This window comes from Falco biarmicus, chromosome 18 (genome assembly GCF_023638135.1).
Source record: "Falco biarmicus isolate bFalBia1 chromosome 18, bFalBia1.pri, whole genome shotgun sequence".
NCBI classification, from domain to species: Eukaryota; Metazoa; Chordata; class Aves; order Falconiformes; family Falconidae; genus Falco; species Falco biarmicus.
In genome coordinates this window covers 1,077,319-1,095,196 of record NC_079305.1, presented here as the reverse complement: position 1 = coordinate 1,095,196, position 17,878 = coordinate 1,077,319, and the positions used below count along the sequence as shown (strand labels likewise).

Sequence of the window (17,878 nt, the reverse complement as noted above, 5' to 3'; positions counted from 1 at the left end):
TCATGCATCAGGAGCATCTAGTCAACTTTCAGGAAAAATTCATTCTGTACAAAAAATGAAAAAGGAAAAAAAAAAGTAACCATGAAGCAGCTGATGCTGTTGAGTACATCACCTATAAATACAAGGATGTATTTTCTTTGCTCAGGTACGGTAAGGGTCAGAATATATAGGATTCTACACACAAAGGGCAAATAATAAACCGAGCAAAAATTGTAGAATTTACGAATATCTTTTTTCTGTCATAGGATTCAAAGACTCCATGGAAATTCAAACGCTATCACAGCACAGTCCATTAAGTGCTGTTAGCTCAGGGATGCTTTCATTTTATTCAGCACACAAAATCAGAGGTTGGTAACTTTGCAGCGCAGCACTTTTTATTTAGAAGCCTGGAATGGAAATGAAGTGAAAGTCGTGACATGGAGTCACGTGCCTGTTTATGAGGAACTCTGTATGACCTTGAATACTGGTAACAACATATATGCACTTTTTTCTTTAAAAGCACGAAACAGCAACACTGAGCTGTATGCTTAAATACAACACAGGTAAGTGATGAAAGGAACAAGGCCAGAAAAAAAAGAAACCTTTCAGATTGCTACTTCTGTGCTAGAAAAGAAAGAGTGCTCCATAAAGATATGCTTAATGATAGACTCCAGTGATCAAAGACTTCCAGTATTTCCCTCCCATTGCTAGCGTCAGGTCAACGACGACATCCAGAGCACTGGAAAACTGGGATAAATCCACTAACGGCACATTAATCGCCTCATCATATAAACACAGCTATGAGAACCCATAGGAGACCGAGTGTTTAAGGCACCTTCCTATTAAAGCTTCCAAACTGTGCTTTATTCTCTTAACTTTTACAACCTTACAAGTCTACTAATAGCCAGCATACCACTAAAATAGGCCTTATCGCCCTAGGCTGCCATTTCACAGCCATGCAAAATAAGAGTAAATCCAATTAAAACGTGTTGCTACATTTAGAGCCCAAACTACTCAAAGCATCCACACAGGAGGTTAACGCCTAGGAATTTAAGTGCATAAACCCCCCCTAAACCACTTTTTACTTAACTTTCCTGCTAGCCAGCACTGTTGTCTACTATGCATTCACAAAATGCTTCAGCCGACTGTTGGGAGTCACACAAGCACTGCAATAGTTTGATTTAAAAATAAATTCAGACAACAAATTTGGGGGACATGCAGACATTTGAAATCCATTCCATGAGTCACTACGTTCCAAAACAGTGAAAAACAAAGTAATGGTGAGTCAATCTCTCCTTCACCATTTATACTAATTTGAGCCCACACTTCAAGCAATTTTAATGTAAAGCAAGCATAAAGGAAACGGGTGCTGAATTAAAACAGTCCCTTTTATCACAAAGGGTGTAAACAAACAAATGCTGGTTAAATCCAAACACACATAAACAAGTTCAGTTATTGCTTTCATACCACACAGAGCCTAAAAGTTCAAAAATACACACAGGTACTGTACCGTTACTTACTGCTCCTCCAACACAATTACAACTGGACTAATCTGCTCCCATCTGCTCCTAAAAATACAACCATCAGACAGAGCTTGTTTTCTCAGGCATTTTGCTGACGCAAATACAAGATCAAAACATCACTCATTCAGATGAGAAAGACGTACTGGTCTCCATAATACACAAGCTAAAATCCAGCTACACCAACGTTCTAAGGTGCACATGACACACTCTTACCAATACACATCAATTTTATTACATGTTTAGTAACGTAGGTTTTGGGGGAAGAATAAATTATCCTGGCTGCCTGAATGTGGCAAGAAGAAATTCCAGAAATTCCCTTTCACCAGAAATGGCCAAAGTTTAGTCTCTCCTAAAGCTGTTTTTAAAGAAAACCTCTAATTTTTGTTGTTTTTTTTTTAAAAAAGTAGACCAGACACTTGGATGGTAAGTGCATTGCCCCCCCTGCCCTCCGTAACTAGCACTTTCATCTTCCACCCCGAGAACTGAGACACAAGGAGATTTAGATCATTTAATTTCTCATTATAAACCCGTTAAAAGACTAGTTTTACAATTACCTCAAGGCCAGCCATTCCTCTGCAAATAAGAAAACGGGAGCTGTCAGATAGGAACAAGGAGTATTTCAATACATTCCCGCTGCGCAGGATGGGGTCAATCAAATAAAGTGCTTTGGGACTCCCTCACAACAGCCCAGCTGGGCCTTTGGTGGTCCACGTACCCTTCCCAAAACCAGCCCAGTTTTCAAACCCCAGTCGGCCCAACTCTATTCTGGGGCCACAGCACAGCCATGAAAAAAAAAATAAAAATAAAAATAATCATAGCTCTCCGCAGACCCAAGGCGATTGATGATTCACTATTTACCTGACTGAGGACAACATTCAGTACCAAAAAATAAGTTCATTAAACCTCTGAGAGCACAGTGGATTAGAAAACCATGGGAGACACACAGTGCATCACCAGGCACGCTGTATTTCTGATGCCATACACGTTTTTACTGCAATATTTGGCAATAGAAATAGCTAAGATTAATGTTGAATGCAAGGAATAACACTAAAGCGGGAGATTTCTTAACTATAAGATTACTTCTCCCTCTTTCTTCCTTTTCCCCACCAAGTGCCAGCAATGTTTCAACACCCCAACTCCACTTCCCAAGCAGGTAGCTCCACTCCTCTCATGGCCAAATTACCATGGCAAGAAATCCATATTCAGATTAATCTCTAATAAAACATTCAAACAGCTGACATTTCCTTCTCATAACCTGAAAATGGCCAAATATCACTGGATTTCTTTTCTGCCTTCAAATAAACATTGTCATAAGATGTCTTATGACAACTGAAAATACTTAGCCATAAAAAAAAAAATATGCTCCCCAGTACTGATAGAAGTATTATGTGCAGTACCACAAAGTTAGCACAATGTCTTAATGCGCTTCACCCCTGGGAATGGCTAGAGAATGGCAAATACCCTTCATTTTAAATGATTTATTTTATTCCTGCCTTACACTACATCATGATGCATCTCTCTCTACTCATCCTGACTGTCAATATTTTCTTCTTGCCGCTTTTAAGTAAAATAAAACACACTGTAACTGCTGTCAGACCGTTTCATGACCACTAAGGCTTCATAAAACAGAACATTTGCTAAAAATACATTTTTCCAGCAATACATGAACCAACATCTTCAGTGGAAGAAAAACCGTGCTGCGCAGCCACCTGTACTTTCTCCTGTAAGGATAAATGCATAAAGAAGTGTTTGAAAGTAAAATAAATCTATTGAAGAAATGGCCCCACCACAGAATCTTCCGGGGCTTGAGGTTTCTTACACGGTTCACACAAAGACACTTGACAGGAGCAGCTACAGCCGGGCAAGATCTTCCAAAAATCACCTTGTGTGGGACACCAGTTTGTAATCTGCTGCAAACTGAGACAGCTCTCCAGGGTGTGCCAGTTGACTTCCCCCTGTACCCACCAGGATCAGAAGAGGTTAACTGCTGCAGTTCAGATTAGGTCATCAGAGCCGCTTAACAGCTACTTCTGGAGGAATCCATACTAAAGATGGCTGAAGTTTGCCCCATTTAGTTTTCAACCGTCTCCAATCAACCTAAACAATGCCACTTCATAGCACAGTTAAGAAAGTCAAGAAAGTCTATTATACTGAGGAAGTTGACAGATTTGGCTATACCAGGAAGAAAAAGAAAAACATACCGACAGAATCAAAGAAATCTCAACTCGGTTTAATTTAAAAACCTTTGAAATAGTAACTGCATACAATTGCAGCATCTTCCACGGTGTCTTCTAAACCAATGCAGGGAAAATCCACAGTCATAAAGTTTCTTCTCTTAGGGGGAAAAAAAAATATCCTCAATCACTGCCATGACCTTAAGCTCCTCCTGAAGAAAAGAGTCACCAACCAAATAATACTAACAAAGACACGACTTTTATTTCTCCACTGGAATTCAACTCTCTGTTAGCTTCAGCTGCAGAAGACAAGTTCTCATATTAGCAGTCTTTAAAAAAAACCCATACGCATACATCACTCAGTATGCCTTTAGGGATGCACACACAGCTTTACCCGTGGCTCAGGGAAGGTAAGGAGCAGCTAAAAATTCTCCAAACAGATCTGGCTTCAATATGAAAGCAAGGCTTTTGTGGGCTAATCCAAAAAAAAGCTCCCTGACCAAGCAGCCATCCATCCAGGGGTACCAGCACCACCAAGGGGGTCACTGCAAGGCTGGGAGCGCGCAGCCAGTGATGGATGGGGGCTGTTTAAATTGATGCTGTCACCAAAGGAAACATTCATCAACCTGCAGCCCAAATTATCCCACTATTTGAAAAGCTGTTTCCCCTTCTGATGTCTTTCCGTACTGATGATGCAGAATAAGCAAGGGGCCCGTATTCAGAGAACCTTATTTCCATCCAGCTCCTTACATGTACTCAACGTGAGAGCCAGGTGCCTCGAGAAAACAGTTCACCAAATCTAAGCCTAGCTAAGAGCAGGGCTTACAGACAAGTGACAGATTGGGATGGATTTTAAACCGTATGAATGTGGCCTGTTAAGGAACAGCAGGAGAACAACCTACCCTTGAGAATCACTTAACTCCTTCCCTTATCCACAGGGCTCTGACAATACATTTTCAACTCCTATTTGCATCTTTACTAAAGCCAAAGGCTTGTTTAAATCCATGATAAAAATCTCAGGGCTTGTTTAACCTCACTGCTAACCTAAGGTTGAATTTGTTTCAGTGCATCTCCATGTTAATACTGCTCTAATTTCAAGCTATCTGGATCAAGACTTGAAGCTAGGAGTAGGGTTGCAAGAGCTCATCGACTACTAATCCAATTGTTCTACATATCTCAAGGATTACTTTCCAGTTTACTAACCTGAGCTACTTGTTGCAATAATCCTTTACCAATAGTGAAATCACTAGGCAGATCAAGGTGCACAGCGTTGTCAGCCCCAGCTCTGTGCATCACATCAGCAGCTAATCGCTCTAGTATTTGTTCTGCTTCTCTGCTACATTTTACAGCCTGCATCAAACTCCAGCTGCCAGTAAAAACGCTACCCAAAACAGAGGGGTTTTTGAAGCTTAAACTGGGCAATTTAAAGCTTGGTTAAGTATGGCAACAGTGCGATGCAGTGAGGATACACACACATATTAAGCTCCCTGTGACAACAGTGTATTTGGTATTTTTGTCTCAGCTGGTCAAGTTCAACAGCAACAGGGAGCCTAGCAATTACCTGGCACTGAACTCATACTGATAAAGTCAGCTGCATAGGGCAAATTATTAAAATGGAAAAAATTAACATGCAATGTCTTTACCTTGTCTCAAATACATCTGGGGATTTCCCTTTCCTGCCAGAATCTTCTCTGCCTGCAGCTGCCTTTTGGGGTCAGCCCCTGCCTGCACTTACCTGGAGAGCTCACAGGACACGAGTGGGACCCCAAGCTGCGTTAAGTGTTTGTCTTCCCCGTCTACAAAATGACAATGATGGCTCCAAAATGAAAAGATAGGAATAAAAGTCTACAAACCTTACTGCCTGCATACCCATCTTTTATGAAAAAAGGCAAAAACCACTGACAACAGAGATAACGGTATAGGTAGATAGTCATCTGTTAGGTAAGGAAACCTGACAGAAGGCTTTCAACAAGATTTTTTCGAGCATTTTTCTGTGCTTCCTACATCACTTATTTCGACCCAAAATGTACCTTAAAACAAAAGAAAATCACACATGATACCGAACGGGGCTCACGAGCCAAAAGCAGAAAACAGAAATATTTACTGCCTCGATCTGCACTGGAAAGAAAAAAATAAAAAACCCCACAAAGACCACAAAAAAAGCAAGCAAATAAATGAAAAAAAAACCCACCCTCAAAGCGTATCACGAGAACGGGATCAGGCAAGAAAGCGAGGCCACCCCTTCAGGAGCGGGGGAGAATTAACCTGCATTTCTCCATCCCATCTGCAAGCTTACGACTCTGCCACCCATTTTGTTTCAGATTAAAGAAAAAAAAAAAAACCAAAAAACAAACCACGTTAAAAACCCAGATTCTCTCAACGGAACAGAGAAAACACAACACCCGCACCCAGGGGCACAGCCCCGGGGCCGGCCGAGCCTCGCAGGGCAGGTGCCCCGGCCGCAGGTGCCCGCCTCAGGCATCCCCTCAGCCGCGGCCGCCCAGGCCGTGCCCCAGGTGAGGCGCCCCTTCCCCTCCGCCCAGCACAGGCTAGGGGCCACGCCGAGCCAGAAACCACCGGCACGGAAAACATGGCAGGGTTTAAAATATAAATACGAAATAAAAAGGAGAGGAGGAGAGGTAGAGGCGGCGCAGGAGCCGCGCGGCCAAGGTGAACCGCGGCCGGGCAACATGGTGGAGGCTGCCGGGGAGCCCCGACCCAACGCCCCGGGAGGAGGAAGGGGAGAGCCCCGGGTGCCTGGGGATGGAGGGCGGCTCTCAGGCGGCGGCGGGGAGCCGGGATGGAGGTGACAGCGGGCGGGAAGCGATAGCAATGACCGCGGCGGGCTGAGGGGAGAGCGCCGCGGGGGAGGCGCCGGCGAGGCTTCTCCCTCAGGGCGGGCGATCGGCGGCATCTTGCCCGCGGGAGGAGGAGGAGGAGGAGGAGGAGGAGGTGGACGGGCTCACCTGCCATAGCGGGCTGAGGGCGGCAATGGCGCTGGGGACTGCGGCTCCGCTCCGCTCGGACGGCAGCGGCGAGTGCGGCGGGGCCGGGGCCGCCCCGGCAGGCAGAGCACGGGGCGGGCCGGGCCCCGCTCCGCCCCCGACAAGATGGCGCCCGCCGCCCGCCGGGCCGCCCTTCTCCCCTCAGGGCACGGCCGCCATGGCAGCCGCGGGGCGGCGGGGGACTGAGGCGCCGGGCCGGCTGGGGGACGGGGAGGGCTCCCTCTCCCTCAGCGGGGCTCGGCGCCCCGGGCCGCTGCGTCTGGGGGCGTCCCTCCCCCCCCCCAGCCCCCAGGAAAATGGCGCTCGCCTGCTGTCACCACGGGCTGCCCTCAGCCCTGGCCCTTTCTGCGGTTTGGCGGGATTTTGGTTGTTTTCTGTTTTGTTGGTTTCGTTTGTTCTGGTTTTTAGGAAAATATCCAGCTTTTATAATAAGAGAGTGAGCTTAGTGGGCAAAAAAAGAGGAAGGCTAAGGAAGTTGAGCCCCCCAAACGATGGCACTTCCACCGCGTGCACATCCCTCTTCCTATAATCTTGTTTTTCTGCGCTTTTCACAGTTTTCTGGCTGGGGAGGACAGTAAATCTGACATGATCCCCCATCAGCACATGCGGCTGGGGGGGTCCAGGCACAGCGCAGACATTGCTGCTGGGACACCCCGTACCAAAGACAGATGCCACCTCTCTCGCCTCCCTCTCCGCAAAACCTGAATTTCCTAATAGGCTTTGATAACATTAACTTGCTTTAATTTGGCTTCTGCCCTTTCCCGTAGGCGCAGTTCTCGGACACGCCGCAAGCAGCTGGCCCGTGAAGCCTTTTGCTGCTCCATGCTTTTCTGGGAAGCCGAGGCTGAGCCCCCGCAGCCGCCTCCAGTAATTTCTACTTTTTCTCCCCGCAACGAAACTGTGCTGTGAACATCAGCCTGCTAATTTACAGTAGGTGTCCTTGAGATAATATTGACTGATGCTGAGCTTTCTCCCCCCCCTCAGCCCCCTTCGTTATTTGATTAAGGTGCCTTGTAGCTCAAAGTCGATAGGAAAGCCTGTGCTCCCCAGACCAGTGACACTAATTGTAATCCATTGCATCATTTTACCCAGACCTGCGATCCTTTGTTGATCTTTCAGGTCTTTGCCTTAATAGTTGCTGTTTGCGCTGAGTTCGGCTACCGGGAATGTTTACCGAGTATTTGTTCACCAGCTGTCCATCCTCTTCCACCCCACTGCCCTATAAAGAGGGTTTCATCAGATCCCGTTAAAAGCCAGGAGCTTATTTTAAGACCATAGACCCTACGAGGCCTCTGGAGCATTTGTGCTTCTTATCCACATGCATAATTTTTTCCACATTCACTGCAATACTCTCCACGTTAAGCTTCTAAACAAGGCTTTCAAATGAACCATATGGAGAGCTATATAGGACACTGGGAAGTCACAACGCACCTCTTCTGCTGCTCTAGATCATGAATATCGATCCCGTAGCATTATTCAATACCTGGCCATATCCTAAACATACACACAGTTAGTGTAGCTTTTAAATGTTAATAGCCTTTGTTTGTCAGGGTAGAGGAGCCATGATGTAAGGAACATTTTAGTAATGCAAGATTGATTGAGACTGCAGCAGTTCTGCTGTTGACAGGAGTTTGTACCAGAAGATGGATCATATGTATTCAGCGATGCAGTCTCCCTGTAAGGGCTGCCTGTGTTCAGGAATCATCAGCAGAGATGCAGCTCTATACTTTTGTAATTGTTTTAAAGTGTTACGGTTTTCTAACCCGCCTCTGCCTGTGGAAGATGGCAGAGTGAAACACAAGTAGTACGGTAAGAGATCTGCAAGTGAGAAGTTCAGACACGTGCATCAGTCAGATTGAAATTTAAGAGACAGAGAGGCCTTGGGGTCAGGATAATCCCAAGGACAAGCAGGGGAAAGATGATAAAGGTGGATTTAGCGCTCCAAGAATTGAATTTGACATAGCTAGACCCCCTGGAACCACGGGCTCAAACCCAGCAAAGCATTTTTCAGCCCTTTGTTCCTCTTAAATAGATAAATTACCTTCCGGGTGGCCTTCAGTGCTGTAAAGTATCACAAAATGCCCCAACATTTCACTTGTTCAGGGAGCCAGAGCCCATTCTATGCTGTCACACAGTCCTGCTGTCGAAGTAAAAATAATTTTACTGGGATTATTGGTATATATAATTCCTGTTATTAAAATATAGTGAAGAACCATGAGGTATTTATAAAAACATTCAGTCACTTTCTGCCTGAATGATTTACAGGACCATAAAAAAGTTGGAAGAATCAGAGACACAGGATGTGCATGTGCGTGTCCTTCATAACAATGCCATCAGGAGAAATTGGCAGTCATTAATCATTTGGTGTGCCAGACCTTTGAGACCCTAAAGGAGACATGTTCCCTTTGTTGTTAGCTTTGCTTTGCTTCATCTAATCTGGGAGATTATTTGAGCCTTGCAAAACTCACTCAGGGATTTACCTGAACAGGTGAGGTGTTGCTGCATCTAGACAATTAGTCCCAACAGAAGGCTTGTGCCAGTCTTCCCACTCTAACCGGTGTAAAATACCTGTCCATCAAAGATACATAGCCTGAATTTCTCCTGTAATTGCCCTAACTGGCCTAAATTCCTGTAATGCTGACTTTCTTCAGCTAAGACTACAGTCCTGGAGTCCCCGTTCCGCCCTCTGTTCTTTGTACTAATCAGTCATTATGCTTGCTTTCATAATGCAGGATAAATATTATAGTATTAATGTAATCACAGTAGTAACGATTAGCAAGTGCATGAGCAAATAGTGCTTTGTGATATTTGCCAGCCTGAGTCACTGCAACATCTCCATGACAGTGAGCAAGCAGGGATTTGATTTTGTGGTGAGGTTGTGCCCATGTGGAGCTAGGAGCATCCAGAGGGAGATACTGTTGTGGGACAGTCAAGCCTTTAGTCCAGGCTGTGTGTCCTTCTCTGCAGCCAAAGAACACAAAACTGTTGCAATAATCTGAGGTAACTTTTAATGAGGATGTTCCCCAAGCATGCCAGCTTTATTTTGTTCGTTTCTTTATGGCTCCGTGCAAATGAAATGGTAAGGACAGGACTACAGAAGGTCAGGGTTTTCTCGAGATGCAGCATGTATATTACTGGCATAAATTTAAACGCTGAAATGCTTTTGGCTGGCATTTCTTCTGTTTACTGAAAATTTCCATTTTAAACCAGCGTTGCCTCAACTGGGACATGAATCATTGATCTGAGTGCAGGATCTCCAAAAGACCAAATCAAAACTTCATATCCAGTTATATCCAGGGATATTTGCATTGGGCCTGGGATCCATAGCTCATTTCCCTATCTTGTTTCCTTGGTTTGTTGTGTTCTGGGTTTGGGGTTTTTTCTTTCCTTTTTTTTTTTTTTTTTTAGAGCATAAAACAAGGGAAAAAATGGTCCGCCTTACATCACATTAACAATATTTTGTGCGAATCCCACAGATGGAGTCCAGAGTTAAGAACAAGCCAGCACACATATGCAGATAACATACTTTTACTGGATTACACAAACTAAAAATGAAAAACCTGGTATTTCAACAGCTGCCTAGGAGGTGAAAGGAAACTCCCCCAGAAAAGACAACTCGCCAGCAATGATGTTTTTACTTCCCCTTCTGGAATATGGAGTAGTAACTGTAAGGGGAAGAGAATACTCAACTGGGGCAGAGCTGGGGATTCTATTCTAAGAGGTAAAGAAAGCAAGAGTGAACACCACTTCTTAACAAATGCTGTCTACCACCACCTAGTGGAAAACACCACCTCAGGCTCCTTCACCTACATAAATTTGTAATCTTGGGGACAGGCATGACCTGACTGCAGCGTGTGTGTCCCCTCCACGCTATATGGAAATACAAATTAGCAAAAACTTTGTTTCTATCTAAGAACTATTTCTAAAACTGGACGCCATACTTCCTGGTCTGTCATCTGACCTAAATCCTCAGTTTTGTCATCTGCAAAATGGAGGCAGGAAGAATTTTATGAAGTTTAATTAGTGCAAAGTGCTCTTAATAGCAAATAGGGCTTTCGGTCCAAGGATCTCAGACTACTTTGGTCCAAGTACTCAAATTACTGAGGCTTCAGTCAGCGATCCAAGAGGCAGATGTACTGCTGTGCTTGCTATATAGAAAGATAAATAGCAGGGGTTGCAAAGTTACAGTTGCCTGAATTCACATAATAAATCAATAGGGGAGCAGGAGGAAAAAATCTGCATAGTTGCAGAATTGTTGGATCCCTGCTGTTCATTTTACCCCTGGTAGCTTTTGGAGGGAGGAGACCTTCCTTCACCTTTGTATATGCAAAGTATTTTTTTGTAAATGGAGACCAGATCCTGGCAGCCAGCACAGTACAAACAATTCAGAACAGGTTCCTGTGCTTATAGGGTTGCTCGAACCACATTGGCCACACTATTCATCCAAACATCATCTGTGAATATAGGGAAGGAAGAGCAACGCTTACAGTAACACTAACTCAACTGGACAGCTTGGGCTTTGGGTGAGCAGCTCATTTTCTTGATGCTGTTATGTCTGGTACCTCAGGGGCTGTACCAAATAGATGAGATTTAACTTGCTGAGTCAGGAGGCCTGCGTTTGGCAGAGGAAGGAGGAGACAGGTTTAGTCACCTCTCAAGTGTTTGTTCCCAGTCCTCTTTTCAAAAGCACAGCCCCTGAAATTAGCCAAGGGAGAGTCCTTACGTCTTGGGAAGAGCGGGAGCAGGATGGGGCCAGGAAACCGGCCTGCATTTATCCCCCGTTCTCGGTTTCTGCCAGGTTCTAGCTGCCAATACTGCTGAATCGCTGGAGCCACTCACAGCTCCTGACTCTGAGATGTTGTGGCAGCAGAAAAGGCACTGCAAGAGCCTGTGGCTGACAGCCCCTGACATTTTTTGCTTTGCGAGTACGCATTCAGGCTGGCGTTTTGCTTGCAGCTGAAGTTTATGTTGTCTGGAGAGACAGTCTCCAAGCAGGAGACATGCTGGGGTTTGCCACCTTGTATCAAGTTCGTGCGTGGCTCCTGTTCAAAGCTGTGGCAATAAATGGCAGCTTCTGTTGACAGATGTGCACAGGCAGGACCAGAGCAGCTTATTTCCACTTAAACTACTGCCAAAAGGGTGTGAACACGGCGCACAAAATCATTTTTAAGTCCACTAGAGGAATTTTGTAGCGCAGAATAGAACAGGTTTTCTCAAGCCGCCTTTGCTGGGAGTTTGAATGAAGGTCCTTTTCTTTGCAAAGAACAGACAGCAACACCCTTGTGGTTGCTTACCCATACCTCAGCAGAGAGATAAACCCTGTTTTAATCTTTGGTTGCTTGAACCCACTTGCAACCCATTCTGAAAGAACATCCACAATCTGTTCAGAGAGGAAGGATGGGTTTGGACATTGTCATTCCTTTCACCCACTATCTCCCCATGACTCATTTAATTCTTCATGTGAGCATATAGTAAGAAAACCACACAGTGATTTCAGGAGGGATAGAAAAAAGGATCGCTGCAGAATCGACCTTCTCTAGCAAGTGGCAAAAGACAAAAGAACCGAGTGTGGGTCTGAGGCACAAGTTAAAGATCAAAACTGGCAGCACCATAACAAGCCCTCTACAGAGCTGCTTCTGAAATGGAGCTGCCTGAATCGTGCCGGGCCGACACCAGGAATCATCGTTCGCACGCAGCTAGAAAAAGAACTCCCTGAGGCAGGAGGGAGAACTGGGCCCAAACCGAAGCTCAGCAGGCAACTCGAGAGCTGGAAATTGTCTGCGGCAATACTTTTCCGTTCCTTCTTTCCCTGACAGCTGAACTAACACTTGTCGCAGGAGTGCAAACCAGGCAATTATAGCAAGCATGGATGCCACAGGGCTGGACAGGCTCGCTATTTATAGTTCCTTGCCGAGAGAGCTTTCCTGCTGTGCTGCTGTACACAGGTTAAGGTGCAGTCCATGCCTTGAAGGGCTCACAGTCTAAATAAAAATAGAAAGAAGGAGTAGCAACCTCTTTCATGATGAGAGCCGAGACTCAGAGATGAAAGGATAAAAAGGAAATCCACAGCAGAGCCTGGAACAATGAAATTCAACTTCTGCCCCCGAAATTGCCCTTTATTTTGTTAACTCCTTCCACGCCTGAAGTGCCACCTTCTCTGCTACTCATAATTAGTGCCAAACAGTCTCATACAGTGTCACTGAGGTGTTCTTGCAAGCTCTGGCCTGCCTTGCCGCTGTTCAGTGATTTATTTTCCCTACCTACAGCAGAGATGGGAGAAGGGATGTGTGCCTGCCCTTCACTCCCTGCTGAGAGCTGGGCCCGTGCCCAGGTGTGGACAGGGTGGGAAGCAAGGAACCAGGACCGCATCCTGGAGCTAAAGGGATGACAGACTCCCAGGAGCGGAGCAGGCTGCCAGCTCCAAGCGTTCAGAGTCTCAGCCAACTGCAGATGCAAGTCAAAGACTCTCCTTTGTTTCAGGGGGAGGATTAAAACACGAGCTGTTTGCGAGTTGAACTTTGAAGTATCTTTGTAGCAATTTGAAATGCGGTTGCCCAACAAAGAGAAACCTTTACAAAAACATTTTTTTGTATTTGAAGTTAGAGACCATCCACTGGCCTATTTTAAGGCATACATTTGAACTGGCCATGAATCCTGCCTCTGTTCTCATGCACTAAAAGGCAAGAGAGGATTCACTTGACCTGCACTATCAAATACAGAGAAAATAAGGCATTTGCCTGGGAAAGAACCACCCAAAATAGCAGTGAAGAAATCGTGCTGCGACATGAGCTGTTAGTGATGAGAGACAAGAAAAATGAGTTCTAAGAGCTGGTAGACTTCTTCTAATGACGTATTAATGAAAACTGCTAGAAAATTATATGGTGATGCTAATTAGTCTTTCTAGGTTTAAGGACCTGAGATCTTTCCCTTTTACACTAAATACTCACATAAGAGTAGGGAATAATCCTTGTTGAGGTGAGTTCTCAGCGTTCTTTAAGGATTCTTTCTAGATCCACCTGACATTTCCTTTGCTGAACACGGCTTTTAGCTCAGAAACCAATGCTCTTGCCTGAGGAAACCTTCCCCTGGCAGCCGGTTTTTGATCGATTGATTTGACTGCTTGCGTTAAACATGATGCAACACGGTATGACAAATGCAAGCGAACATCAGGATGGAGCGCAACGGAAATGCTGCATGCTATCTGGCAGGTCAGCAGGAGGGGAAGGAATTACTTGCCTGGTAACAGCACATGGAAAAGCACAGAGGCAGGGGGTAGGATTCATCTGCAAACATCTCATGCTCCCTAAACTTTTTACAGCCCTGTCATGGTTTAACCCCGGCCGGCAACCAAGCCCCACGCAGCTGCTCGCTCACTCCCCCCCACCCAGAGGGATGGGGAAGAGGATCGGGAAGGAATGTAAAACTCAAGGGTTGAGATAAGAACAATTTAATTGGTATAGCAAAAGCCACACACGCAAGCAAAGCAAAGCAAGGAATTAATTCCCCACTTCCCATGGGCAGGCAGGTGTTCGGCCATCCCCAGGGCAGCAGGGCTCCATCACGTGTAACAGTTACTCGGGAAGACAAACACCGTAATGCCAAATGTCCCCACCTTCCTCCTTCTTCCCCCAGTTCATATACTCAGCATGACGTCCCATGGTATGGAATAGCCCTTTGGCTGGCTTGGGTCACCTGTCCTGGCTGTGTCCCCTCCCAATTTCCCCTGCCCCTCCAGCCCTCGGGCTGGCAGGGCCCAAGGAACCGAAAAGTCCTTGATTTAGTATAAACATCACCCAGCAACAGCTGAAACCATCAGCGTGCCATCAACATTGTTCTCACATCAGAGCCAAAACACAGCACTGTACTAGCTACTAAGAAGAAAATTAACTCTGTCCCAGCCGAAACCAGGACAAGCTCCTCATTCGGCTTTGCAATGTCCTAAAGCAGACAATTATGACTATATCAATTTTGTGTCTTTCCCCTCCTTCAAGAAGCTGGAGAATGAACCCAGAAGAGCTGCCTGTGGATGTATTAACTTCCCACTATCGCATCAGCGAGACCATATGTATCACGCATTTCCCACTGACAAGGAAAGAAAGGTTAAAACCTTGCATGACAGGTTAACAGCATGATTTGCAGCAGCGGCTTAAATAAATGGTCGCAGGCACGAAAGACTAGCAGGCAGCTAATCCTTTAAAGATTTAAGAGCAGCTACTACTTCAGTCCAAGTAAATATTTCAAAATAAAATTAATTAATGGTGACTAGTGGATTTTTTTCTGCTTCGTTTTAACAGCCCAGGCTGAAATGGCGATGCCGCCACGGAACTTGCACTTTCAGTGCCAAAACTGTTATTTCATAGAGGCAAGAAAGAGTCCTCCCAAAGAAGATTTGTTGCAGTTTTGTTCCTTACTGTAACCGCAGCAGAACTGGAAAAGCTCTGTACGAATCTCGCGGGTCGGTGTTAGTGTCAGAGAGGCAAGCGCCAAGAGCAACCTTTATGCTGCTCCAGAGATGCAGGACAACATCATGGCTCGGTGTCCAACAGAAGCACAATGCAGAGGAAGGAAGCGTTCGCTTCCTGATTCTTGTCATAAGTAAGCTCTGTCCATGCGGGCCACAAAAAAAGACCTCCTCATAACTGTCTTCCTTCCGATTAAAAGAACTTTCTTAACACCTTCCTAGACACAGGTGAAAGCATGGAAGGAAAGGCTCTCAAGGTAACAAGTACCTGACCAGCACACACAAAGTCTGCCCGAGCCCGGAGAAACAAAGCAGTCAATGAAATGATTTGGAAACAACAATTTCTACTCCTCAATTAAACTTTTTTTTCCCCAGTATTCCCCAATATCCCTCCCTCCCCCCCCCCCGACCTTTGGCTCCATCTCAGAACAAAGGCAGTTCTCTTGGGAGGGAGGAATCTGTCATGGCCCACTGAACTGTCTGGACTATTTTTAGTTAAATCCAGCATTCCTAAAAACATCGAGCTGCTTGTGTGTTAAGGAAGGAGAAGGGAAACGCCGTGAGCGCGCACATCCACATTTCACACGGGGAGCGCAGAACACGGCATGCCATCTGCCTTGCAGCACGACAGTGTAGCTGGGCTGAACGCAGAGCTCTGGGGAAAAGGCAAAGAACATTTCACCAGGTAGAGAAGGCAGAAAACCAAGGCAGGATTGCCGACTTCCCCGAGCTGGAAGAGGCAAACCAAAGGTCTCTGCTCGCAGCTGGGAGGCCAGGGAGATGCAAGGGCTGGGCGATTTGCACTTACCTGCTAAACTGATGAGCTGCAGTTCCAGGGTTCAGCGATGAGGAGAGTGCCAAGTGGAGAGGCAGGATCAGCCAAGTAGTCCTGGAGGTGCTTTGCAGGTTGAGATCTTGCTGGCACGAGCAGGACAAACACCCCAAGGGAAGGGCCAGGAGAAAGAAAGCTGAAGGAGCGGTTTAGGGAGAGGCAGAAGACGTGAGGGGCAGTTGTATGAATGGGCTGATGCTTGAGACTTTTAAGGACTAGGCATGAGGGGGAGGAGTATGGAGAGACCATGGAGAAACACATTTAGACCACGGGCGTAAGTGGAGCATAGCACAAATCTGATTAGAAGGGACAGAACTGTCGTGCCGAGTCATTTCTTCCTGCCCTGCAGGGTTTTTACGTTGTCTTTTATGCTAAGCAAAATCCATATTTGCTGTAAGAGCAGCGGTAAAGCACTGGGCCTCTCAGTGGCAAATGTTGCTGAATTTGGCTAATTGCAGTTGACAGAAGGCAAGCAAACCCTGACCGCAGGGGCTGGTCTAAGTGTTCCTGCACGATGGGCACCAGAAAGGCACTAGAGATGCTGTTGCAGATTGTGCTGTTCATTCAAACAAAGCATTTGGTTTATGGCGATATTTATAGGAGGGGGGTTGTAGCCAGCATGCTCCAAGTGAGTCATTATATTCTGTTGTCCACATTTCTGCAGATGTCTCACACGACTTCTAGTAAAATACTTTCAGGAGTAAGATCAGTAACCTGCTGGCCAGGCCAGCCTCCTCACAACCAACCTGCTCTGTGGACAAACAGTGCGACACCCAGCCAGGCCTCCAGGATGAAGTTATTGGAAGGGTAAGAGGAAATACAAATCCCTGCTGAGAAAAGATGAACAAGGAGTCTGAAACTCAAGTTTCCTCTTCCTACATCACCACGGGACCGGTGATGGGCCTTGCTCTTCTCCCCACCCCATGAACCTCCATCAGCACAAGCACATGGAGAATCTCAGAGAGAAGGATCAACAGCGACGTCGAAAAACATATCTGTATCGCTATATAGCACAATTCAGGTTGCTGCCTGGAGCCCTTACACCTGCTTTCCCAGGACCAACAGCAGTGCCTGCAGCTGCCAGCTGCTTCCCTGTGGAGGGAATGATGGCTCTTCACAGGGCTCTCTGTGTGAACAGATGCAAAATCATGAGCCTGTAAGAATCACAACATTGCTGGCTCCACAAGCCTTAAACCCAAGAACAGAGACACCAGGACAGGGTGATAAGACCTTCAGGGCTGTGGCTTCACTTGGACCCAAAGCTCACACACAGTCTCCAGGCTGGTGAAACACCTCACTGCTCCTTCACTTCAAGCAACCTCCAGCAGCAGCATTTCTGCCTCTTCTTTCAAGGATTAGTCGCCAGCCGAGGTTAAACCACGACAGAAGCCTCTCCTGGAAGCTCACCGTGTGGGCAGCAGGTTGACTCTGCAGCTCTACACTCGAATGCCACCACTTGGTGCAAACCTACTGCCTGGCTTCCCATCTTGATGGAAACCAGCTGTGGGAAGTGTTAGAAAATTAGTCATACATGGCATTGTTGAGCCAGGAGCCACTGGTGGCCATCGCTCTCAGCCAGTGGCATTTGTACCACCAACAGTGGTAAAAAGCCTCCTGGAGAGGAGAGGAACGGGCCCCATTCTGCCTCGGGGAGCACAATATGCTATTAACAATGAGCCATCGCAAATAAGGAGCAGAGAAAGAGCCATTTTGGATCTAGCATCAGTTTCCAGGGCTTGTAGTTAATGTCTGCAGCTACTCAAGACTGTCTCCACGGCTACCTTCTTTGCTCCCCCCAGTTTATTCACCCCGATGTTTCATACGGCTTTGCTACAGTAGTTTCGTCTGATGTGATGATGCTTGGGAACTTCAATTAGCTTTGTTCACTCCAGACGCTCACAAAA

At 46.2% G+C, this 17,878-nt stretch overlaps 1 protein-coding gene and 1 long non-coding RNA gene across 5 annotated transcripts in view; one reads left to right on the top strand and one right to left on the bottom strand.

Moving 5' to 3' along the window:
* SLC23A2 (solute carrier family 23 member 2) overlaps nucleotides 1–16,070 on the bottom strand; it is a 62,011-nt gene extending 45,941 nt beyond the window's left edge. For 2 of the 4 annotated variants that reach the window (XM_056362907.1, XM_056362903.1), the window contains exon 1: nucleotides 6,643–6,754. The gene's annotated coding sequence lies outside the window, so the exon portion shown is untranslated. Of the gene's footprint in view, nucleotides 1–6,642; nucleotides 6,766–8,722; nucleotides 8,822–15,950 lie in introns of those variants that run through there. The other 2 variants (XM_056362905.1, XM_056362904.1) reach the window with 2 other exon arrangements.
* On the top strand, nucleotides 6,926–16,092 carry LOC130160455 (uncharacterized). Its single transcript, XR_008825995.1, has 2 exons — nucleotides 6,926–7,611; nucleotides 10,257–16,092. It is a non-coding gene; the product is annotated as an uncharacterized LOC130160455 (long non-coding RNA).
* Nucleotides 16,093–17,878: the final 1,786 nt, after the last annotated feature.